This window comes from Phacochoerus africanus, chromosome 11 (assembly GCF_016906955.1).
Source record: "Phacochoerus africanus isolate WHEZ1 chromosome 11, ROS_Pafr_v1, whole genome shotgun sequence".
NCBI classification, from domain to species: domain Eukaryota; kingdom Metazoa; phylum Chordata; class Mammalia; order Artiodactyla; family Suidae; genus Phacochoerus; species Phacochoerus africanus.
Genome location: NC_062554.1, coordinates 16,881,304 through 16,906,189, shown reverse-complemented (window position 1 = coordinate 16,906,189; position 24,886 = coordinate 16,881,304). Strand labels below are relative to the sequence as shown.

The following is a 24,886-nucleotide window of genomic DNA, read 5'->3' as shown; positions in this document are numbered from 1 at the left end:
TTAGACTAAACCTTCACTCTAAGAAATCTCCAGGAAGCTACCATATTCTCCAGGAACTATCATGTATAAATTGATCCTTAGGTCATCTATACATCTTCAAAATACATTTATGAGTACAATTAGTAATAAAATATTTGCTAAAACTTTTGTTATTGTGTGATGACACACCACAAAAAATACGGGATGTGGAGGGCTGCTCTACTCTACCTCTGTACACTCACCTACAGTATTTTAAAAATACACAACAGCTGGTTTCAACCCTGGAGAATAATTCAGCTAGGATGCGTGGGCAATAAGCTAAACATTTCTAGAGTTCTATAGGCAATCCAGACACTTAGCCCCGTTGCAAAAACCCTTGCTCTTACAGAAGTAACTCAATACTCTTTAACAAGCTATTTATAATACAAATCAAATTTTGAGAGGTAGAAAGAAGGTAGGTTTCTTTATCTACTGAAGGCATTTCTAATTTCACTTTTCCTAATCCAAGTTTTCTCCAGGACACTGAGGTTATTCTTTCAGAAGCTGGCATCACCAACTTCTCGAATACTAATGTTGTAAATAAAATTGCTATGGAGTGCCAGGATTTTTTTTTTCCTAAAAGAGTCATGGGGTTGTTTTTAGGGCTATTAACTAGATTTGTCTCATTTCTTTATGGTTAGATGTTCAATGACTATAAGGCTGGAAAAATTTCTAATTACCCAAACATATGACGAATTATAGAAATCACTGCATTATACAAGTCTCGTTTCTCACATATACTATTTCTGAGAAATCTGCTGGGTTCCATTTCCTTCACAAATTTATCTTCCACAGTAACTCAAATTGAGGTTATTGCTTATATAAAGAAGTATCTTACAAAATAAAGTTCATCTAAGACATAAAAACACTCCTGATTCACCAAGCCCTAAAAATAATCTGTAAGAATGTGAAACTAAGTCTAAATGTAAATCTGTTCAGTTTATCTCTATTAAGCTTAAAATACCACAGTTATACTGAAGATGAGAAAGAAAATGGTAAAGATTTTTTCTTTTTCCTATACTTACCAACATTACTTGCAAAGGTTATTTCTGGATAACAAATAATTTCATGAGCCTTTCTCATTATAGTATTCATGGACAAGTGAGATTAATACATATTATCTTTGTTTAAAAACAAAACAGGAGTTCCCATCGTGGCGTAGTGGAAACAAATCCGACTAGGAACCATGAGGTTGCGGGTTTGATCCCTGGACTTCTCGCTAAATGGGTTAAGGATCCAGCGTTGCTTGAGCTATGGTGTATGTTGCAGATGTGGCTGGGATCTGGAGTAGCTGTGGTGTAGGCTGGCAGGTATAGCTCTGATTCGACCCCTAGCCTGGGAACCTCCATATGCCATGGGTATGGCCCTAAAAAGCAAAAAACAAACAAACAAAAAACAGACATGGAGTTCCTGTCGTGGCGCAGCAGAAACAAATCCGACTAGTAACCATAAGGATGCGGGTTCAATCCCTGGCCTTGCTCAGTAAGTCAGTTATTGGGTGTTGCCGTGAACTGCAGTGTATGTCCCAGATATGATGTAGGCCAGCAGCTACAGCTCTAAACCCCTAGCCTGAGAACTGACATGTGCTGTGGATGCAGCCCTAAAAAGCAAAAAAAAAAAAAAGAAAAGAAAAGAAACAAACCTACTCATCTGATTTATCTACAGCATGACATATATAAGATCATTCTTCATAAAACTCTTTTTGTAATTGTCATCTGCATACATCTGGGTGATGTTTCTACCATGTTTTTGTCTTTTGTAATCATTCTGCCTAGCCTATCTTTGATATAACCATTTATCAGCAATAATTTTTAACTCCTAACAGGTGAAGTGCATAGCTCTACCGACCCAGTAATTCATTACTTTTGTTTTCACAATAACATGCAAAACGAAACGTTTAACAGCACAAATATATCAGCATTTTTAGCCCTTCAAACACTTTCAGGAAGAAATTTCCCATCTTTTCATAGTGTAGATAGACTCTGAAAAAAAAAACACAGCATTGTTTTAGTAACTGGAAAAAAAATCACAGTTCATTTGAGACACTGGGCAAAATTACTTGATCTCAGTTACTTAGTTTAAAAGAAAATTAGTTCCTAAAGTAGTCGTATATATGGAGTTATACAAATTAAACACTAAATGTATTTTTAAAATAGTGATCCATGCTACCGAAGATCCAGTCTTCGCAGTATTTTTAAGCATACACCCTAAGTTTATTCAAATGCCGCTATACTCCGGAACCAAACGCCAGCCTTAAACAGGTATTCCCTTACAACATCTCCCTGCCTTCGCGGGCACGTATGAAGATGTTTTAAACCAAGTTTATTTACTTCCGTAGGATTCAGTCCCTGTCACTTCTTTACTGCAGGCCCAAAGCATCGTCCTTTTTCCAGCTCAGCTATCTTCCAACATCGATTTCTTTGGAATCTTTTCCAAATCATCTCTGTATGAAAAACCAGTGAAGGTGCAACACCTTGGGAAGGATTAAGGCTGGCTGGAGAATGAATGACAAGATAAAAAATAAATTTGGGAAGGGCAGCCCAATTCTGTAGGTGGAATCTTCTCCGACCAAAGGTGAGAGAGTGGCCACCCCGGGTCCCCGCACCCACCAAAAAACACAACCGCCCCGACTATCCTGTTTACGGTGCTCTGAGACCAGGAGACAAACTCCCTCAATCCCCTAATTATAAATGGTGCAAGTGACAGGGACCAATACCTGCAGGACCCTGAGGCCGAGGCCCACTCGGCCTCTGATGCCGCCACTAGCCGGGCTCGTCCGACTCAGCCCCCAGGTACCGCTTCCAGCCCCTCCCACCCCGGTACCCAGGTTCGGAACCCCAGGCTCTTCGGCCCGCTTGTCCTCCTCCTCACCGTCCCCTCTGCACCACCTCTCGGCTCCCGCGTTCCCTAAAACCTCAGCCGGCGCGGCGGAATCTTCCCCGCGCTCCTAACATGGCGGCCGAGTCCCCTTTACTCCCTTGGCCCGCTCTGGGCGCGTCTGACCTTGGCGCATTTTGGGCTTTGTAGTTCCGGCGATAGCCTCTGTGTCCCGCCAGTCCGTGAGGAGACTACAATTCCCAGAACCCTCCGCTTCTGAGCATGGCTATTGGGGCCTTTTGGACAGAGGGATGATGTCATTGCAAAAACCCCACTGCATTCATTGTGCTACGGTCTATCCACCCCCCTGCTGCTGCTAGGCTTGCTATTGCCGCTCGCTCCAGCTGAGCTAAGAGTAGCAGCAAGCACCAGGGCAGGGGCTGACTCCAGCCCTTGGACTTAGGACTCCGCAACACCTTCCCTTGCGTGCGTGACTCATTCGCACATCCTTTCTGTTTATGCCTGGGGTGGGGAGAAAAATCCCAAACCAGGTGAGTTGAAGTGATTTATTCAATAGGTTCTACCAAGTTATTCCTCCCGCTTAGTTCTCAAGGCTTTCTTTTGGGAAGATGGGGGCGGGAGGATTGGGGAGGTGCTCGCAAAGCGCTGCTAAGCGAAAAGCTCTGTACAATTTGGGTCACTGCAAAGAACAACTCCAGCAACCTTCCCCCACCAGAGGACCGATGCCTGCCAGTTCCCTAGTCGCAACTCCCCTCAACCTTTTCGGAGGCTGGGAGAGGGGGCTGGGCTGGGGTGGATGTTGGGAAGTGCTCTTGGAAAATCAGGGGAAGGCAGAGGTGGGAGACTGCAGTCCTGTCACATACGGCCCGAGTGCTGAGATTTGAGTGGGAAGGGGTGATGCGTGGGGAGAAATGGAGACAGTGATTTAATGTGGTCGCACTACTTTGGAACATTTCTATGCCACTTGGGCGAGCACACACTATTCATTTTTAAGACGAGCGGGCTTCTGAGTAGGTTAAGTTTTGTGGGGCGTTATTTTGTGCGTGTGTGTCCATGTCGTTTGTCTCGCCTTTTCTGCTGATTTGAGGTGACAGTGTCCTTTAATGGTGCACTATGCCAGTCACAAACGTTTCACGTGTCTGGGGAAGGTTCTCTTAGGCTGCTACAAGCAGCATTTTTTTAAGTGTTTTTCTTCTCCCGACTGCAGGATTTCAGGATTGTTTGGAAGTGGAGCCGACAGATTTGTGCTTGTGTGAGTGTTTTAAATTACATTGCAATAGGCTCCTTGCCACTGACAGTGGTACCATAATGAGCTGCTGTTTCCTGAGGCACAATCACCAGTCACAAATAACGGTTGGGAGAAGGGATCATTAGGGACATTCAGGTTCATTTTTACGCATCAGGGAAAGGAAAAGTTAGAAGCGCTGTTAACCTTCATTTGCCATTGCTGAAAGGTACACAGGAAGAGTGAGTGATCCTGCTGAGGGAAACTGAGGAGCATAGTAGAGTTTTTTTGGGTTTTTTTTTTTTTTTTTTTGGCTTGTGGGTTTTGGTTTTTAAACAAACTGACACGTTTAACAGAACAGAGAGCATCCTGATTTGTATGACATTGGCTCTCTTCTTGTAAGAGTTATTAGGATGATTAGTGCAATAAATACGTTATTTTGAAGTACACAGCTGGTTGACTCCAGAACAGATGGGGCTAGTCTTAGCTGAGAGATCTACAACCTTGGAAATGAATGGACCTGGGGTCAACCACACCCCCTCTTGGAATGTCAAAAGGAGAAATGCCAGACTGTTTTATGCTTAACTCCAAAATGCCAAACCTTTTCATAACCAAGTCAGGCTTTGGGGGAAAGTCATTACTAGTTAGTTGTCTTCTGCTGCTGAACCAATTTGTTCATTTTTAATTCAGACCTTTAAGTCTCTAAAGTTGCAGCTGGGCGATGCTTCGTTAAATGCTGCTTGTTACTGAATGCAAAGGACAGTCCATTGTATGGGCTTTGTGGTAGAGTGATTTATTGGGAGGCAATGAGCAGCTTTGGGATTTGGGAAAAGATGGACTGTCTGGCTTTTCCTCTCTGCATCTCTCTGTTGCTTACTCTGTGCTTTTCTGAGCACCCTTCTCCACCCCCCAAACCCTGCCCCTCCCACCTTCCTTTCCCCACCCTTCTAGGTCTCTTAAAGTTCTTCTAGTTTCTTTCCCTGTCTTTCCATTTGTAACTCTCATTTTTCCTCTGTGTTTTGAAATCTCCCTCTTTTGTCAGCAGTATATCGCATCTCTTTCTCTAAGTCTCTTTCCAGTCTCTGAATACCCTCCCATCCCTTCTCTACCTCACACAGAAACTCCAGGGTGAATGAAACTGCGAATATTTATTCTACGGAATCATCATTGAAGAGGCTTTTTGCCTTTTCTTTTTCTTGCAGTTGGTGCTTGGCAGGATGAACGGCAATGTACCTCACCCCTTGGCCTGGTTTTTGGCTACTGTGACAGACATGATTTGGCCCCAGCAGCCCATGGATAGTGAACTGTTGGAGTTGAGCTCATGCCACTTTTCCTTTCATTGGTACCTGTATTGAGAGCTGCCAGTGGGTTAGCAAGGTTTTAAAATAAACGAAATGCTCTCATAATTCCCAAAGAAGAAGCAGACTTTGAATGGCTTCTGCCTCACTTAGTATTTTTTTTTTTTCTTTTCTTGCTTCAGTAAGTGTCTTTTCCCCTCCCTTCCCTGTTGATTGCTGAGGAGCAGGTCCAGGTGGCCAAACTACCCATTTGTGTGTGTGTTTTTTTAAAGATGCTTGAAACAGCAACAGCTTTCGCTCCTGTCCTTTCTATTTCTTTGTGGATGAAAGAAGTTTGTTATTTTATACCCCTTCTATTAAGAAGGAGGGTGTGGTGGTGGTTATGTTTGTTTGTGTAAGACTGCTTCTCTAGGCATGAAAAGTCTAACTGCCGCCCATCTGGAGGCAACGAGTGTGACAGGCAGATTCAGAAGCTGTCATCTTAGATCTCTCACTCACCACCTTTTCATTCCTAATTTTCTTCTAAGTTGCTCCCTCTCCTACTCAGGCTCTTTAGTGTTTTAAGGAGGAGAAATGAGCTGAATGAAAGGTTAGTTTTGGTCCCGTCACTGCTATCTCTGTGACCTTGAATAACTATGCATTTGTTTCTCCCTTCGTTTAACTCCTTTGCAAAGGGATAAGGATCCTTGCAACAGATATTGTGAGCAACTACTGTGCTCCAAGGACTGGATTCCTCAGTGAAAAGAGAAGCTTCCCCTGCCCTCATGGAGTTTATGTTCTAACAGGGAAGATAATTATTGGATAAGTAATTGCAAGTGTGATGAATGCTACTACCAAAGGAGGATGTCCTACAAGATGGGATAGGAGTGCCTAATGTGGTGTGCTGCCCTTGTCTGGAGCAATCCGGGAAACCTTCCTGTAGGAAGGGACATCTCAAGAAACTTGGAAAGTGAGTGGAAATAATTTAGGACGGCAATGGGAGATGGGGACAAAGAATTCTGACTGGGTGAACTTGCACGTTCAAAGTACAATGTAAAGAGTGATGCATATGAGGATTTGAAAGGTTAGTCAGTATATGGGGGCAGAGCATGGGGAGAGAGATCAGAATGAAGCAGGCTGCAGAGGGGAGCAGAGTCTTAGTGGGCGGTTTGCTGAGCCACAGGTGAATTTGGTCTTTAGCCTAAGTGAGAGCTTTAATTTGCAAGGTGAATTTCATGTGCAAGTAGAATGATATTAACGCCATCACTGTGGCTGTTAAGTGAACAAAGTATTGGAGGGAATTGGTGGAAGTGAAAGTGAGATGAAGTACCAAGTCATTTCTGTAGTCTACGTGTGGAATGGTGGCGTGACTGAATGCGAGTTCGCGTGCTTGATACACAGTGAGGCCAAACTGAAACGTCAGAATTTGGAGCATCGAAAGGTTTATTGCAGGACCAAGCAAGGAGAATGCATGGCTCGCGCTCAAAAAAACCACAAGTTCCCTGATGGTTTTCAGGGAGAAGTTTTTCTAGGGTGAGGGCTGTGAGGTATGTGGCTTTCTTCTGACTGGTTGATGGTGAAGTAACAGGGCAGTGTTCCAACTGTCTTGTGATAAGCCTGAAGTTGCCTTCCTTCACTTGGTGGGGATTCCTGCGGCAGAACTCAAAGATATTGTTATGTATATTCCTTGAGGGGGACCCGGGATCCTGCTTGGATGACTACACTATCGTTTTTTTTTTTGTTGATCGCTCCTCCTGGGTTTCTGCATTCCCTCTCTTCCCTGATTGTTTGAATCTGCTCTTTGAAAGGTGGGGAGGTCTAGGAGACCTTTATCCTGCAAATAAGAACCAGAGGACTAGAAAGGCTTTCGTACCCAGGAGGGCCCCCCAGGGTCCTGCTAAGTTTCAGTGGTGGCTTGGGTCTAGGCTGGTGGAGGGAGGCTTGAGAGAAGGGAAGAGATTGGAGAGAAACTAAGTTTGAAGATTATAATTGATAAGAGTGCTGATTGATTAGATGTGGGGATAAGGAGAAGGGAAAGTGAAGATGAACCACTAGGGATGCTACTTACAGAGAGAGTCCCCTGAATGGGGACCAGATTTTTTGTTTGTTTGAGGAGAGACTTTTGGACATAGTGAGGTTGAGGTTCCAGGAAGCCATCTAAGATCTTTCTTTCACTGGGTCCATGTGTAGGATGCAGCATGGGAGAAAAGAGGAGAGCTCTGATGAGGCTTTCTAAGACTGAGTACTATTTATTTATTAGCTGTGTGTTGGGCACGTCATATTCTTCTTCTGAGCTTTAGTTTCCTCATCTGTAAATTCTGTTTATTTTATTTATTTATCTATGGTCATCAGCTATATGTACACTGTGCTAGGAATATAGCATTTAAGAGTGTTTGCTGGGTGAGGGAGATAAAAAATAATCACATTGAGAAGTCCATAGGTGGTGCTAGGAGAGCACAGCCTCCCTGGAGGCTTTCTTGCTTCTTGTGGGGTCCAGGTGTTGCCGAAACTCTGCTTCTGTACGTGTTGCCGAATAGAAACATGGAGACAGAGTTTTGGGTGAAGGAGAAAAAGAAAGCTTTATTGCTTTGCTAGGTAGATGGGGCAAGCTAATGCCCTAAAGACTGTGCCCCCCTTGGGAGAGATTAGGTGGTGGTTTTATGGTTTGGGGAGTGGACGATAGGGCGGTAGACAGGATCAGGATAGAGGCAAGGTAGCTTTGTTTCTCAAAGCTGGTGTTTAGTGGCCCCAGGACTGGTTCTAAGGGGTCCTCCTTCTTGGAATGAAGAATGCTTCATCAAGTAGTTCCATTCCTTGGGGTTTTAGTTCTGCAGAAAGGTTCAAGGACACTGTTATGTATCTTCCTCGAGGATGAACCAGGACCCTGCCCCAAGGCTGCACTATAGCTTCCTGATTCCTTCTCCCTGGTCTCTGCATCCTTTCTCTTCCCCGATTAGCAGCTGCCCTTTGGAACTTGGGGAAGGTCACGGAAGCTGAGGCTTACTCCCTAAAAATAAGAAATAGAGGACACAGAACGCCTTGAGTGCCCAAGAGCTTCACAGGGCACACTACTCCATTACAAGGGTGTCACAAAGTGGTTGGTGACTCTTGGCCTGAGACAGGGAGGCAAGAAGAAACTCCATACTGCGGTTCTCAGGCACAAAAGAGAGTGCTTAGCAGACATTGGAGATGCTGAAAATTTGTCGATTAAGTAAACTAACCTAAATCCTAAGGGTCCATTCAGAAGCAGGAAATGTCAACATATTGGAAGAGGGAAATTAGTAATGCAAATATAAAATGTAAAATGCTTTTAATGAATGGATCAAAATGAGACCTGAAGCTAAGGAGACCAGCAGCCTTTGAGATGTTTTGTGAATGACTTTCAGGGAAAATTTAAAAGTATTTCAGATCTAGTTTCTTTTGGGGCTGAACTTCCTTTCCAATTAGTTTCTCAAAAATAATTTTGATTGTATGGAGTTCCCTAAATCATTGGGTTTCTGACTTTTGAATTTTATAAATAAGTAAAAATACAAAAAATAAGATACAATTGGGTAGGCTCTTGTCAGTGGTTATTTTTCTATAGTAAAGTTATTTTTAAAAATGTCCTTCCAGAGTTTACGTTGTGGCTCAGTGGGTTAAGAACCTGACTTGTATCCATGAGGATGCAGGATCAATCACTGGCCTTGCTCAGTGGGTTAAGGATCTGGTGTTGCCACGAGCTGCGGCGTAGATCACAGATGTGGCTCAGATCTAGTGCTGCTGTGTCTGCGGTGTAGGCCAGCAGCTGCAGCTCTGATTTGACCCCTAGCCTGGGAACTTCCATATGCCACAGGTGTGGCCCTAAAAATAAAATAAAGTAAATAAATAAAAAAAGTCTTTGTTCGCTTTAATAAAGGACATTTGATATCAAAAGTAGAAAGTGTACTATTTTAACTCAAAAAATTTTTTTATTATTATTTTGGCCAAATCCCTGGACTGTTGTGTTTGGATTGCTCTTTCTTTCTCCCTTTCTTTCTTTCTGTCTGTCTGTCTGTCTCTCTTTTTAGGGCTGCACCCGAGGCATATGGAGGTTCCTAGGCTAGGGGTCAAATTGGAGCTGTTGCTGCCAGCTTATGTCAGAGCCACAGCAGTGCCAGAACTGAGCTGATCTTCAACCTACACCACAGCTCACGGCAACGCCAGATCCTTAACCCACTGAGCAAGGCCAGGGATCAAACCTGCAACCTCATGGATCCTAGTGGGATTTGTTTCTGCTGCACCATGATGGGAACGCCCTGCTTTTTCTTTTTATTTTCTTTCTTTCTTTTTTTTTTTTTTTTGGCTTTTTAGGGCTGCACCCACGGCTTATGGAAGTTCCCAGGCTAGGGGTCGAATCAGAGCTTCAGCCACGGGCCTACACCACAGCCACAGCAATGCAGTATCCTTAACCCACTGAGGAAGGTCAGGAATTTAACGTGCGTCCTCATGGATACTAGTCAGATATGTTACCCCTGAGCCATGATGAGAATTCCTGGATTGCTTTTCTTATTTGTGTGTGTATCTATGGTAGATTTTTGGTTTGCAGTTACCATGAAGTTTTTTTTTTTTTTTTAATCTTTTGTCTTTTTTGTTGTTGTTGTTGTTGCTATTTCCTGGGCTGCTCCCGCGGCATATGGAGGTTCCCAGGCTAGGGGTTGAATTGGAGCTGTAGCCACCGGCCTACGCCAGAGCCACAGCAACTCGGGATCCGAGCCGCGTCTGCAACCTACACCACAGCTCACGGCAACGCCGGATCCTTAACCCACTGAGCAAGGGCAGGGACCGAACCCGCAACCTCATGGTTTCCTAGTCGGATTGTTAACCACTGCGCCACGACGGGAACTCCACCATGAAGTTTTGATATTGGAGTCTATATATACAAGATTGTTTTAAGTTGTTGTTCTATTAATTTCAAGTGCATCTCCAGTATCCTGCATTTGTACTCTCCTCACAATTTCTGGTTTTGGTAGCATATTTGTGTGTGGATGATTTCCTGCCTTAACTATATGTATGCCTTTACTGGTGAGCCTTGTCATTTGTAATATTTTTGTTTCTAGTTGTGGCCTTTTTCTTTCTAGCTAGAGAAGTTCCTTTAGCATTTGTTGTAAAGCTGGATTTTACTGGTGCTGAATTCTCTTAGCTTTTGCTTGTCTATAAAGCTTTTGATTTCCCCTTCAAATCATTTAATGTTGTCCCGAAGTTCTCTTAGACTGTCTTCATTTCTTTTCAATCTTTTTTCTCTTTTCTGTTCTCATCAGTGATTTCTACCAGTCTGTGTTCTACCTCACTTATTCATTCTTCTGCCTCCTGTATTCTGCTGTTGGTTCCTTCTAGTAAATTTTTTATTTCAGTTATTGTATGTCACATCTGTATCTGCTTAATCTTTAAATATTCTATTTCTTTGTTCAGTGTTTCTTGTAATTTATCAACCTTAGCCTCTATTTCCAAGATGTTGAATCATCTTTACTATCATAAGTCTGAAATTTTTTTTGTGGAGCTTGATAAGCTCCAGATTACTTAGCTATTTTTCTGGGCTTTTTTCTTGTTCCCTTATCTGAGTCATAATTCTCTGCCTTTTCATTTCGTATAGATTTTTGGTGTGGTCTTCTTTTTACAGGCAGTAGGGTTGTAGCCTCTCTTGCTTCTGATGTCTGCCCCCCTTATGGCTGAAGTTGGCATGGGGACTTGCTTCGGTCTTCCTAATGGGAGGAACTGGTGCCTGCCCACTGGTAGGTGGAGCTGATTCTTATCTCTCTGGTGGGTGGGGCTTTGTCTCTGGGTGAGATTAGAAGCAGCTGTATGCCTGGGGGGTCTTTAGGCAGCCTGTTTGCTAATGGGTGGAGCCAAATTTTTCCAGAATGACCCCCACTAGAGGAGTTCACGCTGATGATTACTCCTGAGAAGTTTGTTTCCAATGTTCTTCCCTCACACTACGAGCCACAGTCACCCCCTGTTTTCCCAGGTGATCCTCTAAGAACTGCAGGCAGGTCTGACCCAGATTCCTATGGAGTTTCTGCTTTGTCCTGGCACCCAGGGCACATGAAACACTGTGTGCCTTTCAAGAGTGGAGTCTTCATTTCCCCCAGGCTAGTAGAGCTCCTGCACACAAGCCCTCTGGCCTTCAATGCCAAATGCTCAGGGGGCTCCTCCCCTCAATGCCAGATCTCCAGGCATGGAACCTAACATGGGGCCCAGAACTCTCACTCCCATGGTTGAGCCTCTGCGATATGGTTACTTTGCAGTGTGTGGGTTGTGGACCTGGTGGGTATGGAGTTGCTTCTGTGGTATAATTGCCTCTCTTACTGTCTCCTGTAGTCTATTTGAAGGATGTTCAGCAGTTGGTTGTAACTTTGTTGCTTTTATGAGAGAAGATGAGCTCTAGTCCTTCTACTCCACCTTCTTAATCTCTTCTCCAGAATACTTTATTTATTTTTGGTCTTTTTTAGGGCTGCAACCGCAGCATATGAAGGCTCCCAGGTTAGGGGTTGAATTGGAGCTGTAGCTTCTTGTATATACCACAGCCACAGCAACATAGGGATCTGAGCCGCATCTGTAACCTACACCACAGCTCATGGAAATGCTGGATCCTTAACCCACTGAGTGAGGCCAGGGATTGAGCCGCATCCTCACGGATACTAGGCAATAGTCAGGTTCGTTAATTGCTAAGCCATGACAGGAACTCAAGAAGTACTTTAGTTTTAAATGTCTGGCACTATGCCTGGGATAACTGGTGCTCATCAAAGTTGTTTTTGACATTATTTATTGTTTTAAATATTTTACTTATTGGCTGATGCTTTCTTACTACCCACAGAGACACAATGAAGAAAAAGATAACTCTTTTTCCTTAGTTCTTAGTGTAACTAGAGAACTTGATACAATGGGAAGTACATAACATTGCCAAGGTAGAATTCTTGCCAGATAAGTTTAACCTGAATCTAATCATGAAGAAATACTCAGGTAGATCCAGATTGTGGGACACTCTGCAAAACAGCTGGTCTGAGATCTTCAAAAAGGTCAATGTCATGAATGAGAAACAGAACGAACTAAAACACAGGGTATGGGGTACTGATCTGGACTAAAACGAGACTGAAGTTTAGGACAACCAAATGCAACATGCAACCCTTGATTGGATCTTGGATTTAAAATCTGTAGAAGACAAGTGGGAGGAGAGTTGGGGAAATTTGAATGGGAACTGCATAGGAGATAATCAGTAACAATGTTAGTTGTTTTTTTTTTTCCGGAGTTCCCGTCGTTGCGCAGTTGTTAACGAATCCGACTAGGAATCATGAGGTTGCGGGTTTGGTCCCTGCCCTTGCTCAGTGGGTTAACGATCCAGCGTTGCCGTGAGCTGTGGTGTAGGTTGCAGATGCGGTTCTGACGTAGGCCAGCGGCTACAGCTCCGATGAGACCCCTAGCCTGGGAACCTCCATATGCCACGGGAGCGGCAAAAAAAAAAAAGGAAAGTAGTGATTTTCTTGGTCACTGCAAGTATTTACTGAGCTTATGGGGTGGAATGTTGTTTGTTGGGGGCTGTTGTAAGTGATGTCTGCCCTTTCTAATCACGATCCTGTCATTCCCTCAGCTCAAACGTCTACAGCTGGCACTCTTTATTCCTAGAGGTAGTGATGCAGGTGGGACACTAGCTATTTCCAAAGTGAAGGGGAAAGAATCAAAAGAGCACATAAATATATATCTTAAATTAGCATTTTGAGGAGTTCCCATCATGGCTTAGTGGTTAACGAACCTGACCACGAGGACTGGGGTTCGATCTCTGGCCTCACTCAGTGGGTTAAGGATCTGGCGTCGCTGTGAGTTCCGGTATAGGTTGCAGATGAGGCTTGGATCCTGCATTGCTGTAGCTGTGGTGTAGGCTGGCAACTACAGCTCCTGTTTGATCCTTAGCCTGGGAACCTCCATATGCCAAAGGTACGGCCCTAAAAAGACAAACAAACAAACAAATTAGTGTTTTGAGCTAGATGTAAGATCAGTTAAAATTCACTATAGAAATATACAGTGAACTCAAAAGGGAAAGAACCCTTACTTCCACTCCACATAATCAGCTGTTGCAATTTTGATGACTTTGATGTGTACTGTCACCCCCCCAACATATGCTAATGATAGTATTGTAATGCATGTTCTGCTTGTTCTTTTTTACTTAATATATTTTGGGCATTTGCTTCACGTATTTGCATGTTCCTCTAACCCTTTTTAGTGTCTGTTGGACACTGCTGCAGTGAAAATTTGAATGTGCATCCTTTTGTAATGAACTTGTGGGAATATTTCTTTAGGATTCCTTTCTAGGGGCAGAAATGCTGGGTCAAAGGGCATGAACAGTTTCCCTTTAATTGCCCTGTGACTTAAATTCTTATCACAGTCTTTGACAATGCCATTTCTACGTATCTTTGCCAAGTTCACAGGCCACTAGGCCTATTCTTTTACTAAGGGAAGGAAGTTGCGATGGGCAGACAGAAAGTGGGCAAAAAAGGAATTAAAGCTCCTGCTGGGTTTTGTGCTGGCTGTAGAAAAGGTTGCTCTGTAAATAACATGGAAACCTCTGCAAGAGAGAAATAAAATACATTATCCCAGTCTGCAGTGCAGCATAATGTTTAAAAAGTGAACTGAAACAGTAAAGCAACCAAGAGTTTTCCCCAGAAAATTCTGTAGAAAAATTTTATTTTTGAGTTATGATTAACTTCACTAAAATGTGGACACCATCAACCTTGAGATGAAAATAACCTCTCCTGCTCACTTCCTCTCCACCTCAGTCACACAACCACACAAGAAAGGGGAATTTAAGCTCCACTTTTAAAATACCTGAAGCAGGTGGTTAAAAGACCCGATTGTTCATCTTTCTGAATATCCACAGAAGCAATCCTGAGGCAGATTTTTGGCATTGTTTTTGTAGAAAATGTCTGAGTTTAGGAGGAGCCCTTAGTGACTCATTGTCCCAACCAGAGACCTGGGATCACTGAGCTGTCAGTTTCCATCCTTCTCGTCAGTTATTTTCATTCCTCTGTAGCTGGGTTGAGCAAACACAAATTTGATCTTTTTGCCAGGTGGGTAAATTGTCTTTTCAGGCTTCAGTTTATTCATCTCTAATATGGGGAATGTTGTAAGGCACAAATGAAATAGTGTATATAATGGCACTTTGCCAAATTTTCGTGCACCTAAGTATGTTCATTGTTAAGATGCTGCCACCTCTGGCTGGGCCAGCTCGTATTGATTTTTCCTTTAATTCAAGTGGCATTTGTAACGCAAAAGACTCTTTAGGCATTCTGTCTCATAATGTCTTATTGTTATTTCTTCTTCCAATATTTGTGAGCATAAGCTAAATTCCTGTTGCTGAGTGTTCTAATAGGGAAACAAAGGTGGGACCATCTGGGAGAGTTCCTTCTTTTTCCTCTTTTATTCTAGGAGACTAAAATCTTTAATGAGAGTCTTCAATAAAATATGCTTTATAAAGATGTATAATGTGTGCTGTTTTATTCTTTCAACCTAGGTGGTAGATTTTAGCTGTTTTTCCCTGTAAATGAGGACGCAGTTCTTACGAGCTAAAATCTAACTTGTTCTGTTTTCTTTTTTAAAGTTACTTAACTTATAAAAATTTGCAGATGTGGGTCCTAGGTAGATTTTTCTACATAGCACATCTCCAGCTGCTTCCTAGTTTTGCCTTGCCTTCTTTTTTTTTTTGGCTTTTGTCTTTTTCGGGCCACACCCATGGCATATGGAGGTTCCCAGGCTAGGGGTCAAATCGGAGCTGTTGCTGCCGGCCTATGCCACAGGCACAGCAACGCGGGATCTGAGCCACGTCTGCAACCTATACGACAGCTCACGGCAATGCCAGGCTCCTTAACCCACTGAGCAAGGCCAGGGATCGAACTTACAACCTCATGGTTCCTAGTTGGATTCGTTTCCACTGCTTCCAGATGGGAACTCCTGCCTTGCCTTCTGATCAAAAGGGTAAGCTTTATGAAGGCAGACTAGCTGGCAGGTGGCATTTACTTTGAATTGGTTTATTTCACCTGTGAGCTATGGAAAGGAGCCTTCTGTAGATCTATTGAATTAGCTGAAGCCAGGGTGGGAACTATCATAGCACCTACTGCGTGCCAGATGGTTTACATGATTTCTTTGATTTTTTTCCCCAGTTTATTTTGAAAGGTTTCAGACATCTAGAAAAATTGCAAAAAATATTACAGTGAACACTCCTACACTCTCCTTCTTGATTTATTTGCTTGCTTTTTTCTGCATCCACACACATACACACTTTTTTTTCCCCCTTCTAAACCAGTCAAAAGTGAGTTGCAGACACCACAACACTATCTCTGAAGACTGGATCATGTATCTCTAAAGAACAAGGACATTCTCTCCTGTAACCACAGTTTGATTACATTGAAACAATAGTGTTTTTCAGATTTCCCCAGTGATTCCAAATGGTTTATAATCTTTTTTGGGGAGGAGGGGGACCTAGGGTCTAATCAAGGATTGCTTATACCATATAGTTGTGATGCTTTAGTTTCCTTTTATGTAGCAAAGTTCCCCTGCCTGTTTTTTGTCTTTCATAACGTTGAAACTGTGACAGTTTCAAGATGCTTTGTAGACTGTAAATTGGATTTTTCTGAGTGTTTTCTCATTCTTAGACTCAGGCTGAACATTTGCTGTATGACTTCCCCTTAGGTGACGCATAGTGTCAGTTTGTCACATCACTGATGACATGAGGTTTGTATTTTGGGTAAGGTGGTACTGCCTGATCTCTGGATTGTCAAGGTAGCTTTTTCTCTTTGTAATTGATAAAATAATCTATAGAGTGATACTTTGAGATTGTTTGGTTATCCTTTTCCTCAAAATCTTTTTTCCAATGGTTTAAACATCTGATTGATAATCTTGGCCTAGATCAATTAATATCTGTAAAAGCATGTTTTTTTTGAACTCTCTTCCTTCTTTATTTGTTCCCTGGCATTTTTCTGATAGATTAGTTTTCAGCTCCCCCTCCTCTTTTTTTTTTTTTTAATTTAAATTATCACTTGGACTCCTGTATTCATGCCCCTCCCCTCAATGTGTTATAATAACCCATTACCAACATTCTACTTTCCCTCCCAACATATTAATGCTTTTTTGATACACATACTGCCCCAAATTTGGCTGCCTTATTTAGCCCTAAAAACAACCTGATAAAATAGGTGGGATTTTGCCCACTTTATGAAGTGAGGAAATACAAGGCTCAGACGCACAGATAACTTTCCAAGTCATGTGGCTAGTCACTAATTAGCAGAGACGTCTAGATACAGAACCACTTCAGCTAACTCTACAGTGGTCCCTGCTGTTGGTGCTGTCTCCTGGCAGTCCAAGAGTGGAGATGATGAAAACGAGTTAGAAAGCACAAGCATTGCATCACTGCTGCCAATAGCAAATGTTTGGAAACCATCTTAAGTGTGCAAGGGAGGGAAACTGGTAAATAAAGAGGTACGTTCACGAAAAGGAAAACTGTTACATCACAGATAAGAATTAGGGTTTCTCTAAGTACTGTTGGGCGAAGATCTCCAAGGATATATTAAGTGAAAGAAGGATGGTACAAAAGAGAAAAATGAAAAAGAAAAAAAAAAAAAAAGAAAAAAGGATGCTGCAGTAGAGTGCATATTTTGTGAAAGAAGTGGGGATAAAAAAATGCTTTTGAATTCGCACAAAGGAATCCTGGAAGGATATAAAATAACAAAATGGTTACTGGCACAGGGTAGTAGGACTGAGTGTGTGTGTGTGGTGAGATTTCTTCAGATTTGCTATTTGATATAATGCTGACTTTTTAAATAGCTTTGTTAAGATATAATGCGCACCACACAATTCACCCATTTAAACGGTACCTACAAGTCAGTGGTTTTTCTTATGTTCACAGTTTGCAATCATCACCTCAATCAATTTAAAACATTTTCATCATCCCTGAAAGAAACACTGTACTCATTAGCAGTCATTTGCTGTCTTCTTCACCCTGGCCTTCCAGCCCCGGGGCAACCAGTAATCTACTTTCTGTCTCCATAGATTTGTTTCTTCTGGACATTTCATATAGATAGCATCGGGCAGTGCATAGTCTTTTGTGACTGTTTTTTTTTTCATTAACATAATCTTTTCAAGATTCATTCCTGTTCTCACTTGGAGCACTACTCATTCATGTTTTATTATCAAATAATATTCCATTGTATGGACATACATATCCTATTTATCTCTTTGTCAGTTGATGGACATTTGGGTTGTTTCTACTTTTTGACTGTTATGAATAATGTGGCTATAAACACTCGCATAGAAGTTTTTAAGTAGATATTTGCTTTCCTTCTTTTTTTTTTTTGTCTTTTGTCTTTTTTGTTGTTGTTGTTGTTGTTGTTGCTATTTCTTGGGCCGCTCCTGCGGCACATGGAGGTTCCCAGGCTAGGGGTTGAATCGGAGCTGTAGCCACCGGCCTATGCCAGAGCCACAGCAATGCAGGATCCGAGCCGCGTCTGCAACCTACACCACAGCTCACGGCAACGCCGGATCGTTAACCCACTGAGCAAGGGCAGGGACCGAACCCGAAACCTCATGGTTCCTAGTCGGATTCGTTGACCACTGCACCACGACAGGAACTCCTCCTTTCTTTTTTATTCTTTTTTGGCTGCTCTGCCACCTGTGGAGTTCCCAGGCCAGAGATCCTTAACCCACTGTCCTGGACTGGGAATCAAATCTGCATCCTGGCCCAGCAGAGACACTGCCATCCCATTGTACCACCACGGGAACTCCAAGAATTGTAGGGTTTTTTGGGTTGTTTTTTTGTTTTTGGTCTTTTTAGGGCCATGCAAGCAGCATATGGAGGTTCCCAGGTTAGGGGTCCAGTCGGAGCTGTAGCCGCCAGCCTACACCATAGCCACAGCAGTGACAGATACAAGCCGTGTCTATGACCTACATCATAGCTCATGGCAATGCCAGATCCTTAACCCACTGAGCAAGGCCAGGGATCGAACCCACGTCCTCATGGATACCCGTTGGGTTTGCTGATCCATGACGGGAACTCCTGTTTTTGTTTTTTTGTGGCATATGGAAGTTTCAGAGATTGAACTTGAGCTATAGCTGTGGCAATGCCAGATCCTTTAAGCCACTGTGCAGGACCAGGGATCGAACCCTCGCCTCTGCAGCTACCAGAGCCACTATTGTTGGATACTTAACCCACTGTGCCATGATTGGAACTCCATGTTTTTGGTGCCTAGGATTGTAATTGCTGGGTTGACTGGAAACTTTATTTGAACTTTTGAAAAGCTGCAACATTGTTTTCCAAAGAAGCCACACCATTTTGTGTTCCCTTCAACAATGTAGGAGGGTTCTAATTTCTCCATATCCTTGCCAACACTTGCTATTATCTGTCTTTTTATTATACCCATTCTGGTGGGTATATCACATTGAGTTTTGACCCACATAAATGTCTTACAATTGTAATACCTTCCAAAATAAAATAAAATAAAATAATTTAGAAGTAATAGCCCAAAAAGAAAGTTTTAGATGAGCAGCAGAGGGTCAGGATGCGGCAAGGTGGCCTTAGTGTGGGAATGGCTTTAGGTTTTCCTTGGTCAGCGTCAGTCCTGATGCGTATAGATTTACATCTTCTGCTTTTGGGTTCTAGGTGACTTTTCTTCCTTTAGTGCTCTCCCATGTTCATTGCCCAGAGAGTAGGGTTCTTGGGTATAATGTGCTGGCCTCAAGATTTCTTGCACTTTAGAACTAGCCCTACAGACAGAGTGGTTAGGACCATGTTAGTTCTTTTTTTTTTGTCTTTTTGTCTTTTTTTTTGTCTTTTTGCCATTTCTTGGGCCGCTCCCAGGGCATATGGAGGTTCCCAGGCTAGGGGTCAAATCAGAGCTGTCGCTGCAGGCCTACGCCAGAGCCACAGCAACGCGGGATCCAAGCCGCATCTGCAACCGACACCACAGCTCACGGCAATGCCGGATCCTTAACCCACTGAGCAGGGCTCAGGGATCGAACCCTCAACCCCATGGTTCCTAGTCGGATTTGTTAACCACTGAGCCACATTGGGAACTCCCCCCATGTTAGTTCTTAAGACCAGAGGAAGTACCAGGATTCTGTGGGCCATGTCATGCTCACTTTGGTTTCCCCAGGGCATATGATGAGGGCATTAGACAAAGATACTTTAGCCCCTGGTGACTGGTCTAGGAGGCAGTAGGTTGCTTTAGAAGATCCTGAGTGTGGGAGCCTGCGCTCTGGAGTTTGAATGTATGTTCTGGCATTTTCTCTGAGCCTCAGAATCCTCTTCCATAGTAGAGAAGCCTAGATGAAAGTTTCTCCTCACAAGGAGTTCCCGTTGTGGCTCAGTGGATAATGAACCCGACTAGGATGCGTGAGGATGCGGGTTCGATCCCAGGCCTTGCTCAGCGGGTTAAGGATCCGGTGTTGCTGTGAGCCGAGGTGTAAGTTACACACTTGGCTCGGCTCTGGCATTGCTGTGGTTGTGGTGTAGGCTGGCAGTTATAGCTCTGATTGGACCCCTAGCCTGGGAACCTCCATATGCCGAGGGTGCAGCCCTAAAAAGCCCAAAAAAGAAAAAAAAAAGTTTCTCTTCACAAGATACTTATAATTTCAAAGGGGGAGAGGAGAGTAACTTTACAGTGATGGACACCATTTTTAACTAAACGATCAAAATTAATATTAGTAATGAGACAAATCAACATCTGAGAAGGACCCATCACTTGTGTGGTATTCCTGTCAGAAAATGCATAACCTGAATCTAATCACGAGGAAATTGCAGATAAACCCAAATTGAGAAACATTCTGCAAATCAAATGGACTGTACTTTTTTAAAAAAAATGCCAAGGTCATGCTAGACAAAGACTAAGGAATCGTTCTAGCTTCAAGGAGACAAAGGCAAATAGAAGTAAAATACAACACATAATCCTAGATTGGATCTTGGACCAGAGAAAATTTTTTTCTTTTGACATGAAGAACATTATTTATCACTTATATGTCAACTCTAAGGACTAAAATGAATGAATATAACAGAACAAGCAGACTCGTGGATATAGAGGAGAAACTAGTGGTGACCAGTGGGGAGAGGGGAGGGATGAGATTGGGGTGGGGGATTAAGAGGTACAAATTACTGTGTATAAAATAAATAACTACAAGGATATATTGTATAACACAGGGAATGTAGCCAATATTTTGTAATAACTATAAGTGGAGTGTAATCTATAAGAATTTTGAATCACTGTATTATACATCTGAAATTAATATTATAAATCAACCATAGCTCAATTTAAAAAAATTTTTTATGGAAAGGGGAAAAAGGGCGTTATTTGGGCAATTGGTGAAATTTAAATAAGGGTTGAGATTCGATTATAATACAATGTCAATATTAATTTTCTGATTTTGAAAATCATACTGTGAAAATGTGAGAGACTTTTTTATTTTTAAGTATTTAGCAGTAAAGCAATATCTATATACAGAGATAGACTAATAAAGCAAATGTAAAATATTAATATTTGGGTAATCTGGGTGAAGAGTGTGTATATATAAACTCAGTAATTTTCTTGAAGGTTTTAAATTGTTCGATTTAATTTTTCCTTTCTGTATAAATTTTATTGCAATGTCTTATCAACAAATATGTATCACATTACATTTAGGGGAGTTCCCTGGTGCTCTAGTGGTGAGGATTCAGTGCTTGCACCACTACAGCCCAGTTTCCATCCCTGGTCTGGGAACCAAGATCCAGTATCAAGCTGCTGCACTCGGCAGCCAAAAAAAAAAAAAAAGGAAAATCACATTTAGTCATCCATTTAACAAATCATCTTACTAGAGAGTTAAATTCATATGAGGTCATGATTGTCCTAGGAAAGTTATGAGTTATGATCCCTTGGGGCCGCATTTGGGGCCAGTATTAACATTGGAGCAACTTTCTCTTATCTCTCCTTTTTCTCCTTCCCTCTCCTCCATCCCACAACCACGTTTCTAGTTTTGTCTCAGAGCCATTTTAATTAGCCATAGCAAATGTTAATTGTTTCGGGAAAGAAGAAACTTGAATAAGCTTTTCCTTCTAAGACTTAAGAATCTACTTTCTAAGAGCGAACTTTGGAAGGAATGTTTCTGGTCTGGAAAATTTGGAGAGCAGCCTCAATAGGAATTCATGTCCTAGAGGAACTGGGAGTGGGGTGGGGAGCTTGCTTTTCTTTGAGACAGATCGAAAGAAATACTTCTGTCTGAAATAGTAGTGAAGATCTATTTATTTCTGTCATCACTTCACTAAAGCGTTCTCCATATGACTAATCAAATTCAGAATAGATTTAGCCCTGGCACCAAAAAAAATCTCTCAAGTTATCCTGATTAAAAAATGTTTGTAGATCTTAGGCTGCTTTGCCGAGTGAGACTGATCTTTCCGACAACATTTAAGTGTGTCCCTTTGAAGTGACAAAACTTCTACATTTGGTGATACCAATCTGGATTTCTTGTTACTCTTGTGTAGTGTCTTTCTGTCTTGACTGTTACCTGTCATAAATTCTTTAGTCTCAGAATTCTGATCGCTCTTTGTTTTTAAAATTATCGGAGCCAAGACACTAAATGGCGCATTTGTATGGGCAGTCAGTTTATAATCCTGATATTGGCAAACATCTTTTGAGTTTATGGTGTGCCAAGTGCTGTGCTAACTGCTTTACATAAGTTACAGGATTTAACTGTTGTAAGAACCACATGAAGAAACTGGAGCTCTGAGAGCTTAATACGTAATACGTATTAAGATCATGTATGATTAGTAAGAGGCAGATCCAAGACCAGAAATCAAGACTGTCTAACTGCAAAGCCTGTGCTTTTCCACTGTATGATACTGCCATTTTGTAAATTTGTGTGGGAAGAGCGTTACTTTTTTACTTCATCTTTGGAGCAGAGTACTGTCTTATTTACTTGGTAGGTGTTTAATGAGTGCCCATCATGTGTCAGGCACCTTTAGAACTGCAGAGGTGATGAGACATTGTTTGTCATTGAGAAGTTCCTGCTTAAGTAGAGGAGATAAAACAGGTATACCCCCATACACCCACATTCATAGCAACATTATTCACAAGAGCCAAAAGGTAGAAGCAACCCAGATGTCCATCAACAGACGAATGAATAAGCAAAATGTAGTATGTACATGCAATGGAATATTGAATAATTATATTGAAAAGGAAGGGTATTCTGACACGTGCTGCTATATGGATAAACCTTGAGGACATTATGCTCTGTGATGTACACCAGACACAAATGGACAAATATTGTGTGATTCCACCTATATGAGGTGTACCTAGAGTAATCAAAGTCAGAGAGACAGAAAATAAAATGGTGGTTGCTTGGGGGCTGGCAGGAGGAAGCCGTTGGGAAGTTGTTTAATGGGTTTAGAGTTTTGGCTTCACCAAATGAAGAAGTTCTGGAGATTGGCTGCATAGCATTGTGAATATACTTAACACTCCAGGACTGTACACTGAAAAATGATTCAGATGGGAAGTTTTACATTAAGTGTGTTTCGTCACAATTTAAAAAAAACAAGCAGATAACCCCTCTACTATATGGTGGAAGGTAATTAGTGAGACAGGGAGGACTGATGATGTCGTAGGAATCAGAGCTGGCTTTAGACAGGGTGTATCTGGCCGGGCAATGGAAGATGGGTAAGATTAGCGTGGCAGTGAGAAAGGTGGGAGGGCAACCCCTGGTGAAGGGAACAGTGAACAGCATTATTATAGAGGCTACTTGGTGCTGCCATAGGATCTAATACTGGCAAGAAACAAACCCCAGGTACATAGCTCTATAATTATAGGTGTCTTAGCCACCTTCCCTGTGGGCAGAGATTTAAATGCAAAGTCTAATCCAGGTTCATGAGGTCGCAGGACGCTGGACAGGGACTCATTCATGATTCATTCAGCAAACACTTGTTTAGCACATAGTGCTGGTGCTGTGTGGGGCGCTTTATGTATGTTGGCAGATTTAATACTCCCAACACCTCTGAAGTTATTAATAGCCCCAATAGCAGATGCAGCACTTGTGACTCAGAGAGATGAAGCAATTTGCTGAGAGTCACATTAGTAATAGGTAGCAGGAGCAAGACCTTACCTGGGGAGCCCATACTGTGTCCACCAAGCCACACTGCCTCTCTTTGGGGCTGAGTGTAAAGTGATGTCTGCCTTTGAACTCATGGTCAGAATGGCATGTGACTGCCACCACTTGTCATCTTGCCTTTGAGGCTACTTGGCTGAGTCATCATACAGCTGTGAGCCTCAGCTTCCTTACCTGTGAAATGAAGGCCTTGTATTAGATCGGATTATTTCAAAGGTTTCTCCCATATCTAAAAACCCTATTTATGTATTCATCCATCAATCCATCTATCCACATGTCCATCCATTGTTAATTCAGTATCTGTTACATACCAGAGACTGTGTTGGTGGATACTGGTGATAGAGATTTTGCAGAACACTGTTCTCGCCTGAAAGGAAATCGAAGGAGACATAAAATAGATGATTACTGTGTAGTGCAGTCAAAACACTGATGGTGATGTCTACAGAAGGCTGGAGCGAAGAGGATGGGTGTGACCCTGTCTTGGATAAGAGGATGTCAAAAGGAAATGGTCCTTCTAAAGACCAAGAAGATAATGACGAAGACCGCAGAACCTCATCCTTCCTCTTGTCCCTGTGGTCATAGGCACAATACCTATTGATTAAATTCACTAAAGCTTTGGTGAACCCAAAACTCCTTTTTATTTTAAGCTCTGTGGAAAGTTTAGTTGAACTTGACAGTTGTTATGTGCAGCTGTGTGCCAGGTATCCATAAGGTTTGGATTCTCTTTCAGAGTGGAAAAAGGTAATATGGTTGCCAGTTTGGTGTTTTGGGTTTATTTTTGTTTTTGTTTTTTGTCTTTTTAGGGCCACACCCGGGGCATATGGAGGTTTCCATGCTAGGGGTCGAGTCAGAGCTGTAGCTGCTGTCCTATACCACAGCCACAACAATGCAGGATCTGAGCCATGTCTGTGACCTACACCACAGCTCACGGCAACGCCGGATCCTTAACCCACTGAGCAAGGCCAAGGATTGAACCTGCATCCTTATGGATGCTAGTCAGATTCATTTCCACTGAACCATGAGGGGAACTCCCTCCCTGTTTTTGTTTTTTAAAGGGAATTTAGGAAGCATGAAATAGATTAGTAAGAGGACCAACGGCCCTGAGATACTCACAACTAAAGTCACAGGTAGTTATATTTCAAAGAGGCAAGTGAAATGGCCGAGATATTGGGTAATAGATAAGATTATCTCAAGACAGTATAAGGACTGGTGAATTACTAAGTATTAGAATCCCAATATGAAGGAACTGGAGTGTGGATTGAGGGGGGAAAGTTAACGTTTATTGAGCACCTATGTATCAGGTGCTGTGCAAAAGCCTTTTGCATTTCTATAAGGTGTGGGTTGTATGCTTTACAGATACTGAAACTGATGCACAAAGAGGTTGTGACTTGCTAACAAGAGACTGAGCAGG

General features: G+C 42.4%; 1 protein-coding gene across 1 annotated transcript in view; it reads left to right on the top strand.

The window, feature by feature from the left end:
- The first annotated feature begins 3,160 nt into the window (after nucleotides 1–3,160).
- Nucleotides 3,161–24,886, top strand: part of RAB30 (RAB30, member RAS oncogene family) — a 93,979-nt gene continuing 72,253 nt past the window's right edge. Inside the window, exon 1 of the mRNA XM_047754079.1 lies at nucleotides 3,161–3,386. The gene's annotated coding sequence lies outside the window, so the exon portion shown is untranslated. The remainder of the gene's footprint in view (nucleotides 3,387–24,886) is intronic.